Genomic DNA, 10,458 nt, shown 5'->3' with positions numbered 1-10,458 from the left:
TCAGGAATCCTCATGTGATTTGGTTTGGCTTATGAAGGCCCAGCGCAGGCATTTGACTAGAGTAACCAAGAAAGAGGCAAGTTTCTTCTCAGGGTTGCTGAGAGGATAAGCCTGGAGCTGCTGGCTTTGGGGAGGCGCTTTCCTAAAGTGGAACCATGAGAGAGAGGAAGACGACCCGGGTGGAGAGATCAGGGCCAGATCCTGGGGATATCTTTGAAGCCCCTGGGTCTAGTTGTACGCAAAGACAGAAACCCCTGTGATTTCAGGTAACATAAGCTAAAAAAAGGATGCCCTCCCCGCCCCGTTTTTCTGGCTTAAGATAATTTGAAGCAAGTATGAACCACCAAGAGTTCCAACTAAACAAACCCTGATTCCAACTTGAGCTGGGCTGAGATCTGTTTCTTGTATCAAAGAATGAACACAATGGAAATCATTGCAGCCACGCAGTTGTGCAAAGAGGCCATGGTTCTTGGTTCCTGTTCCGAAGTGAGGCAGAGTGATTAATCCAGCTCACTTTTCTGTCAGGCCTATGGCCTTGGTCACTTTGTAACCCCACTGCTTGGTGGGACAGCAGGACTGGGGCTGTGTCACCGGGGACTTCAGCCTGGAAAGGATGTGGGAAGGGTTGCCTGGCCTAACCAGGCCACTACATCTCTTAAATCCATGGGGTGAAGTATTTAAAAATGAAAAGGGGTCATTGAAAATCCTGTACTTTTACATTTATTTAAAATTATTTAAAATTTATTTAAAAGATAATATATACAGGAAAAAAAAATGTACACTGCACTTAAGAATGTAGTGAGTTGCTCTCATATGCCTGACGCCCTAACTCTAGATTCAAGCATGCTTACCCATTTTTTGTGTATCTGCTCAGAAATCTCAGTGCATGTACACAATTTTCCCCAGAAAAGGGTAATTAAGCCACTCAATTCCATTTAAAAAAAAGATCGGCCCAGGCAAACATTGGCCCGGGCACGGTGGCTCACGCCTAATCCCAGCACTTTGGGAGGCAGAGGCGGGCGGATCATGAGGACAGGAGATTGAGACCATCCTGGCTAACACGGTGAAACCCCGTCGCTACTAAAAATACAAAAAATTAGCGGTGGTGGTGGGCGCCTGTAGTCCCAGCTACTTGGGAGGCTGAGGCAGGAGAATGGCGTGAACCTGGGAGGTGGAGCTGGCAGTGAGCCGAGATCGCGCCACTGCACTCCAGCCTGCGTGACAGAGTGAGACTCCATCTCACACACACACAAAAAGATTGATTTCTAAGATTAGTTTCTCCCTGGCAGGTCTGGCCTGCTTTGGTGGGAGAGTGGGGAGGAAATGGTAGGAGTTATGGAACTGGCTAGCTGGGAAATGCTGGCTGGGGTAGAGGCCCCTTGGAAATGCCTGCAGAGGCTGGGGGCCCAGAAAGATCTGTGCAGAGGCCCAGAAAATAAATTCACCTACTTCTGTTTTGCTTAGAACTGTCCTCAATTTTTAATTGAAGCAAATTAAAACTTCCCAAAAAAAGTCCACTTTCTTGGCAACGTGCACACCCCCTTCTCGGTCAGTGAGTTTGGACCATCTGCAAACAGGCGCTAGTGCTGGTCCTGAGGAACGCCTTTCCCTGGCCAGAGCCTGCCCTTCACACCAGGCCTGTTTGTAGGCACTTCCCCAAGTCGGGTCAAATCAGGCCATGGTGCAGATGGGGCAGAATAATCTCCAGTCACTCAGGGTGATTGGTAGAGAAGTGTGAGGCAGGGAGTTGGAAGAGGAGTTCCTTCCATTTCTTTGTGCTTATCATCTCTGTGAACACCTTGTTTTCTAGAACAGTGCAGTGGGGTCTTCTGCAGTCTTTATGCAAAAATGCTCTTTCTTCAGTGATGCAGAAGACAGAGGTCAAGGGTGAGGTCATCACCACTCCTGGAGGTGTCTGTCCCTTTAGTTCTGCACCTAACTAGGAGCAGGTGCCCCAGGTGCACCTGCCCCTCTGACCCTTCCACCCTCTGAGCAAAGGCGACTGATTTCCCACTGGCGCTCAGCACAGGTGTCAGTAGGAGGCCCTCGACCCTGGACAACTCCCAGAGATCGATTCCTCCATTCAGTCTGGCCTTTCCCCTCCAGCAAGTGCTTATTGATCCCCTGGCCTCTGTTTGGCCTTGGGGTTGCTGGCATGAAGGACGCAGACCTCTGGCTCCTGGAAAGCAGTGGAGAGAAGGGATCCTCTCACCTGAAACTAAATCCAAGGGAGAAGCAGGAAATTGGTGGTGGGGAATGAAGATGAGGATGAGGAGGAAGGGGCACAGAGGTGGTATTGAGGGTTTTTTTTTTATACTTAGAAAAATTAAAAACTCTCTATTATAGATTCAAAAATTATATTTAAAAATTTATATAAGGCCCTATGGGGGTTAGTGACTTAACTAAGTGATAGAAAACTCCGTTACTAATACTTCAGAAGCAGGGAGAAGGCCAGCTCAACAGACCTGTCTCTTTTTCTCTGTAGGAGAGGGGCTGTCTTTGCCACATGGAGGACGGGGTGACATCCTCCACCCTTGTCAAGATGCTGTGGTAGCTTCTGAAGAGACCCTACCCAGATTGCTTGGCTGCGGTTGAAAATTCAGCCATGGTTCTGTGTGTGATGTTTTGCCCATCACTGAGTACATGCACTATTTCACATCTATCTATTCATCTACTCAAGGGGTGGTGTGGTGTGGTTGTGGTATAGGAAAAGACACGGTGGAATTAGCTCTAAAGATCCAGGGTTATGCCTTAGTTTTGTGGCTACATATTTAATCACAAAAGTGCTCACGCTTGTTCCCTCATCTACCGCATGAGGATGAGACTGATTAGTAACTTACCTAATTCACAAAATTGTTGTGTGTAATCATGTATGTGGAAGTACTATGTGGTCCATAAAACATGAAATAAGTGCTGGTTAAAAACCTGCCTAGGCTGGGCGCGGTGGCTCATGCCTGTAATCCCAGCACTTTGGGAGGCTGAGGCGGGTGGATCACCTGAGGTCAGGAGTTCAAGACCAGCCTGGCCAACATGGTGAAACCCTGTCTCTACTAAAAATACAAATAATTAGCTGGGCGTGGTGGTGGGTGCCTGTAATCCCAGCTACTTGGGAGGCTGAGGCAGGGAGAATTGCTTGAACCCGGGAGGCGGAGGTTGCAGTGAGCTGAGATCACACCATTGCACTCCAGCATGGACAACACAGCGAGACCTCATCTCAAAAACAAAAAACAAAACAAAAAAACCCCCTGCCTATTACTTATCACAAGCTGCTTTGTTGCCTGGAAATTCTATTTGTAATCAAAAGAGGGAAGGGCCAGGCACGGTGGCTCACGCCTGTAATCCCAGCACTTTGGGAGGCTGAGGCAGATGGATCACCTGAGGTCAGGAGTTTGAGACCAGCCTGACCAAGATGATGAAACCCCATCTCTAAAAATACAAAAATTAGCCAGGCGTGGTGGCGGGCACCTGTAATCCCAGCACTCAGGAGAGTAGAGGAGAGGAGAGAGGATTGTTTGAACCCGGGAAGTGGGTTGCAGTGAGCTGAGGTAGTGCCATTGCACTCCAGCCTGGGCGACAGAGCAAGACTCCGTCTCAAAAAAAAAAAAAAAAAAAAAGCCTGCATTTTAATGTGTTTCTAAGTGGATATGTCCTCAGATGCTTCTGGGGACAGGAGTGAACCATAGCATAGGTGTTGTTCTTTTGACCCATCTTTGTCATTTGATTGTTTTGGACTCAGCAACTTCTCCATTCTCCACAAAAACATTCTTCAGTTTACCAGTTACTATAATTACTTGTGCACTTGCTTTCAATTCCACAGACGTTTATTGAGCTCTTAGAATGTGCCAGGCTGTATGTGAGAAGATGGGGGCAGGGATCCAAGGATGAATCAGACACCCTCCTGCCTTCAAGGAGCTTCTGGTCCAGGGAGGGAATGGGGAAAGGTGCCCTGGAGGTGGTCGTGAAGGCTGGGTAAGGTTACAGTAGGAGAATATTGCTATAGTGACTGTTTCTGAGCACCTGCTCTAATAATTTCATTCACGTTATTTCACTCAGTATGACCACCCTGAATGAAAAGTGTGATCTCCATTTCACAGGTGAGGAAGCTGAGGCTCAGGTTCAATACAGGGAATCTCACCAAGGGGATACTAGATGTCAAACTTGGGCCATCTGCCTGGAATCTGTGCCCTTTCCTCTCAACTGGGTTGCCTCTCAGGTCTTCCAGAGTGCCCACCCTGCTTCACCCTTCAGTCTCTTTCCTTTTTTTTTTTTTGTCTGGAGTCTCATTCTGTCGCCCAGGCTGGAGTGCAGTGGCATAGCCTTAGCTCACTGCAAGCTCTGCCTCCCGGGTTCAAGCGATTCTCCTGCCTCAGCCTCCCGAGTAGCTGGGATTACAGGCGTGCACCACCAGGCCCAGCTAATTTTTGTATTTTTAGCAGAGATGGGGTTTCACCATGTTGATCAGGCTGGTCTTGAACTCCTGATCTCAGGTGATCCACCCACCTTGGCCTCCCAAAGTGGTGGGATTATAAGCGTGAGCCACCGTTCCTGACCTTCAGTCCTTTTCTATTCATCTCCTTGTGGCACCAACTTCCAGGGAAACCACATTCTTCCAGAAAAACACAAACCAGATCACCTAAATATCCAGGCAGACTATTCTTTCCTGCCATAGGGCCTTTCCAGGCTCTTCCTTTTGCCTAGAATGTTCTCCTCTCCCCACTTCTCCAACTCACCCTTCATGGCATGGCCAGTTCTTTCGTTCCCTTCAGGTTTTTCCTCTTTGTCACCTCCTTACCGAGATGTCCCTAATTCTGCTTCCTGAATGTTCGCTGTAACGGGCCTTTCCCTTCATGGCCGTTGCCATGTATCTTAATTATACATTGTATTTGCTTGTTTGTTGTCTTCAAGGTGCCCAAGAACAGGGACCAGGATTTTTTCACCAATATATACGCAACCTGGCATGGAGTTCTGAGTGAGTGTGTGAGCTTCAGTTTACACACTGGGTGCGTGAAGTGTTACTTTACGACATTCGCAAAACAGCCTCATTTTATTTCAAGCGCCCATCCCACAGGGTTAGCAGGACTTACCAACTTCACTTTCTCCCCTCTCTACATCTTGGAGACCCTCCTGCTTTGCTGATTGGGGAGGTCAAAGGGTCTGCTCCTCCACTCCTTCCCCATCTTCCAGCCAAGACACTGTCTCTCCCGCTAACCCTCTTCCTCTTTCTTCCTTCACAAACCTCCCTTGGTTCCCTAAAGCGTTGGCTCTAGAAGAACAAAAGGCAGAAGGGCTCGTAGGGGATTTCTGCTTTCTGTCCTACCCATTCGCCCCAAATAACAAAACTCAAAGCAGGCTACCTGCTTGGGTAGGGCCAGAAGAGGAGCATGCAACGACATAGATCCATATCTCAAAATTCTATGTTAGCCAAATAAATCAAATACATCAGTAAAGACGGGAGCTGGAAGGTGGAGTCTGCAGGGGTGGGAGAAACTTCAGGGACATTGGTGCTGTCCTGAGATTGGATCTATTTAAAAGCTGAGTCCAAATTTACCAAGCAACCCATAAATTATAACGGGATAAACCACTGCAGAGTAACAACAATAGTAAATAATAAGAATGTCATTTATTGAGCACCTATTTTGTGCCAAGCATTGAACTGGCATTTTATATATAGCATCTCTAACTCCAGAGTCTGGGCTCTTTCTCAATGCCATGTTATCTCTTGTGTAAAAATAATGTCTTACTCACCACCAGGCCAGTCAGCAGCAAATGGCACTGGGTGCTCTGCTCTGGGGAGCAGGGAGATACTTTTCACAAGAGTCTAAGTGAAACTGGGGCTAGCTCAACCCATACCCTGCTCTATTCCAGAAACTCTCTAGCCTGCCAAGTTAGGGTTACCAAGGCAAAGACTGGTCCATGACCAAAGAGTGTCACAATCTACCCTGGTGGGGTAAAATTCATTCTGGACCTCCCCGCCTTCTTAGAGTTTGCAATTGTCATCTTTAGTATGGCTCTTAGAATTATTGCTCTGGTAAGGGCAAGCTTTTGCTTATTTTACGTGTGTACATTTCACCATTTTTTACACTGCAAGTTATTTGAGGACTTTTTCATACTTTTGTCTCTTAGATTTGTAGTAGTATTGAAACTAGCTAACAGTGCTGAGCACTTACTATAGGCCAGTCACTCTTTTATACAAAGGAACTCATTTCATCCTCTCAACAACCCTGTTATTATTGCGATTTTACAGATAGGCAATCTGAGTCCCAGAGAGAGCAAATAACTTGATCAAAGTCACACAATTGTCAAGTGGTAGAACTGTGCTATGAACTCAGGCTGCTTGGCTCTAGCAGTCTCACGTTTAACTACTCCCCCATACAGACACTAGTCGCAAAGATGCAGTCTCCTTGAAAAGTCAATCCGGGAAGTTAGTGGTCTATTTCAGTTTGTGCCCATGGCATGGAAAGTCTAACAGTTGTGTGAGGCATCAAGACCTGGTGGGGGAGGCTGGGCGTGGTGGCTCACGCCTGTAATGGCAGCACTCTGGGAGGCTGAGATAGGTGGATCACTTGAGGTCAGGAACTCGAGACCAGCCTGGCCAACATGGCGAAACCCCATCTCTACTAAAATTGCAAAAATGAGCCAGGTGTGGTGCCAGTCTGTAGTCCCAGATACTCAGGAGGCTGAGGCAGGAGAATCACTTGAGCCCGGGAGGCAGAAGTTGCAGTGAGCTGAAATCGCGCCATTGCACTCCAGCCTGGGTGACAGAGCGAGACTCTGTCTCAAAAAAAAAGACATGGTGCGGGGAGGTACTGTGGTATATGGGGATAAACATTAGATGTAAAGCCTGAAGCCCGTGCATCTGCTTCTTGGCCATGTTGCCTATGAGCCTTAGACCTTGGGCAAGCCAATTAAACTTCCCAAGCCTCATTTTTCTCACTTGTCAAATGGGATTGAGATGTTCTACCACAGAGGGTTGTTGTGAGGAACCAATGAAAATATGAATATTAAAGTGGCTTGTAAGCCAGGAAGCACTACCTGCATTTAAAATAATGAAGTTATCATTGTTGTTATCCTTAAGAGTACAGGATGGAGACGATAGGGAAAGACACAGTAATCATAAGAGAGGCAGGGGCTACCCAGGCCTGTTAACAGGAGGGCCATTCCCTCACATCCTCTCTGCCAGCTCCTTGATGTTGGCACCACTAATGTCTGGTGCCTGCTTATCCCATGACCTGGACTTAGAGCCCATTCCCCTGATTCTAGCAGTCAGGATGCCTAGTTGCAAACAATAGCCACTTTAAGCTGGAAAGGAATTTATTAAAAAATAATGAGGATTAGGTAGTATTCTGGGGAGGAATAGAGAGCAGCGACTAATGACCAGCCATAACACGAGAACTTCTCCGCCTTCCATGCCTGCAGAAGTCTGAGTCTCCTGTGCACGTTGCTCACTTCTAAATTCAGGTCTTGCACAGGTGAGTCTGACTGGTGGAACCGAGGTCGGTATCTGTGCCCTGGCTGCAAGGGTTTTCTGGCTTCTACCTTGGCAAGAGAGGACTTAGGAGAAATGATCAAAATGTAAAAGTGGGTTTTCAAAGATTTGGATGGCCACAGATGACAAATCTGTCACAAATCTGTGACAAATCTGCCATACTGGTCTAGTTCCCAGCATGCTGGGCTTGCAGAGTGATTTCAGGTAACAGCATGAGAGGAATCCACCCGAGTGCTTCTGGCCCATTCATGGGGAGCCCAGAGAACGATGTGCTTTGCCTCCACATCTGGGTGGTGTGGCAGGATGGCTCCTGCTCCCTTGGACTTAAGGGACAGGCTGTAGTGCTGCTGCACGTGCAGACAAGTGTACTGGGGTGCCAGCATGCAGGGTGGGGATGTTCCTGTGAGACTGGACCGTGGGGAAGGGTGTGACAGTTGGCTACTGCTCGGAGCTGGCCTGTTGGCTGGCTTCAGCCTTTGCTGTCACCTTTCCTGTCACCATTTCAGTGTCTACAGACTCTAAGCTAGAAGCTGACACATACCCAGAGTGGCCATCCTTTGTGCAAGAAAGGAGTGCTCTTTTGTCACAGAAATGAAGACCCCATCGGGAACACACCGTAGGGGACTGACGATTACAGGTGCGCTGCAGGCAGGATGTCAGAGAGGAGAGCAGGCCTAACAAAAGCATGCGTTTATGTCTAATAGGATGAGTTGGTACGAAACAACTTGGTGGGTGTCAGCATCATCTTACTGCCCCCAGCCTAGAAACAAAGAGATAAACATGGGTTTCTAAAGGCTCTTCAAGGGGAGATTTTGCTCCGTCGTCTCAGAGGGGTGGAGGAGAGAGGAAGGTCTGTAAGGGTAGAGAATGAAGCCGCAGACTCTGGGTGGGGTGCGGGAGTCTCCAACTGAAAGGATGGGGGTCTGGGGCTCCCAAAAGATGAGGACTTGTGCTCAGCATACTCCCTGGGGTGGGTGGAGCCTCAGAGGGGTGAGTCCTATGATACCCTTATGGCATCTTGGCGTGCAGGATGTACATGGATGTACACCAGGGCTCCCTGGTGGCAAGACCCTTCTCAGGCTGTCTCAGTATTAAAATAACTGCTGTCTGACTTTACAGGCTAGAGGAGCAGGGTTGGGAACACAATGTCGAGGTGGATTGAAGACCAGAGCCCTAGGAAAGATTCCAAGGCTCTTGAGTATCTCTAAGGACGTGAAGGCCCTACCAAAACAAAATTCAAGGTAGGGACTTGGAACCACATTGCCTGGCTCAGAGGAATAAAGAATTGGGATAGCTCTAGTTTGCTAGGCCTACTGTAACACAGAATCATAAACCAAGTGGCTTGAACAATGAAAATCTACTGTCTCACGGATCTGGAGGCTAGAAGCCAGACACAGAGGTGTCTGCAGGTCTAGGCTCCCTCTGAAGGGAGTAGGGAAGGATCTGTTTCAGGCCTCTCTCCCAGCTTTGGTAGTTCCTTGGCTTGTGGCCGCATAACTCCAGTCTTCACAAGGCGTTCTCCCTGAATGCACATCTCTGTGTCCAAATTTCCCCTTTTTACTTACATATATACACATGTGTGTGTGTGTATATATATAATATATACTATATATTATATAATATACAATATACACTATATATTATATAATATACAATATACAATATATATAATATATATATATTTTTAGATGTAATCTTGCTCTGACACCCAGGCTGAAGTGCACTGGCATGATCCCTGCTCACTGCAACCTCCGCCTCCTGGGTTCAAGCAATTCTCCTGCCTCAGCCTCCCAAGTAGCTGGGATTACAGGCGTGCGCCAACACACCAGCTAATTTTTAGTAGAGATGGGGTTTCACCATGTTGGCCAGGCTGGTCTCGAACTCCTGACCTCAGGTGATCCACCTGCCTCAGGCCCCCAAAGTACTGGGATTACAGGTGTGAGCCACTGCCCCTGGCCAATTTCCCCTTTTCATAGGAACACCAGTCATCATGGATGAGGAGTTCACCCTTATCTTAACATCTGCAAGAATGTTATTGCCAAATAAGGGCACACTCTGATGTACCAGGGGTTAGGACTTCAACGTATAAATTTTGGGGGATACAATTCAACCCCCAACAGCTGGGTCTCCCATTCTGGGTTTTGGGGCACACTTCACATGCTCTGCCTGGGCACAGCTGATTCCCACCCTAGGAATTCCCACCTTGGGACTCACCCTGTGAGACTTAGGAGGACAGCACATCTCTTTCAGTTAAAACTTTTGTTTGTGGTTTGGAGAGTCACCTTCAATACATGGATAATGATGCCCAAACCTGTCGGCAGCCTGCTTTCCAGCTGTGATCATGGCAGGTAACGAGCCTCCCTGAGTCTCCACTGTCCTCTGCTGACCAAATGGGAATCATAACAGCTCCTCTTATTATTATGCCCGAGACAAGGCAGCCAGTCTGGAGAGGGCCTACCTAGCTAGCACAGGGCTGTGAGCACACACAAGACAATGTGGGCGTCCAACAGATCCTAGCTACCTTCCCCTTGGAAGGCTATGCACACAGAAAATCTTTCCTTGGGTTGAGCTGAGGTCTAGATGAGGCCAGGGGTCAGACAGGGTAAAGTACCAAGGTCACAGGGCGGTAGGGGCATGGCACTGTGTAGAAGTCTAGTTTCATTGATCTCAGGATAGGGGCCGATTGGGGTCCAGAAGCTCCTTCGAAAGGCCTTTTGCCCTTGGAAAATGAGATGTGATCTCAGGGATGGGGGGAGAAGGGAGAGGAAATGTGGAAACGAAGCCATAAAATTTTAGAGGTGGAGAGAACTTTGGAACACCCCTGTTGCAGGCCCCTCTTGCTACAGTTGGGGAAGCTGAGGCCGGAGGAGGGGAGGTACTGTGTCAAGGTCAAACGTTGGGTGGTGCCGGGCGACAGAAGCCAGGACTTTGAGGGGCAAGGCTGTAGTGGAACTGAAAGGGGAGGTGGTGGG

The 10,458-nt window shown here is 48.2% G+C and overlaps 1 long non-coding RNA gene across 1 annotated transcript; it reads right to left on the bottom strand.

Annotated features, from left to right (window-relative positions):
- Positions 1-1,994: 1,994 nt before the first annotated feature.
- Positions 1,995-8,116, bottom strand: LOC117094473. Its single transcript, XR_004441561.1, has 3 exons — positions 8,028-8,116; positions 5,085-5,263; positions 1,995-2,218 (listed from the first exon to the last, which is right to left on the bottom strand). It is a non-coding gene; the product is annotated as an uncharacterized LOC117094473 (long non-coding RNA).
- Positions 8,117-10,458: the final 2,342 nt, after the last annotated feature.

This window comes from Trachypithecus francoisi, unplaced genomic scaffold, assembly GCF_009764315.1.
Source record: "Trachypithecus francoisi isolate TF-2019V2 unplaced genomic scaffold, Tfra_2.0 Lachesis_group13, whole genome shotgun sequence".
NCBI classification, from domain to species: domain Eukaryota; kingdom Metazoa; phylum Chordata; class Mammalia; order Primates; family Cercopithecidae; genus Trachypithecus; species Trachypithecus francoisi.
The sequence above is the reverse complement of the archived record's forward strand: the minus strand, read 5'-3'. Positions and strand labels throughout refer to the sequence as shown.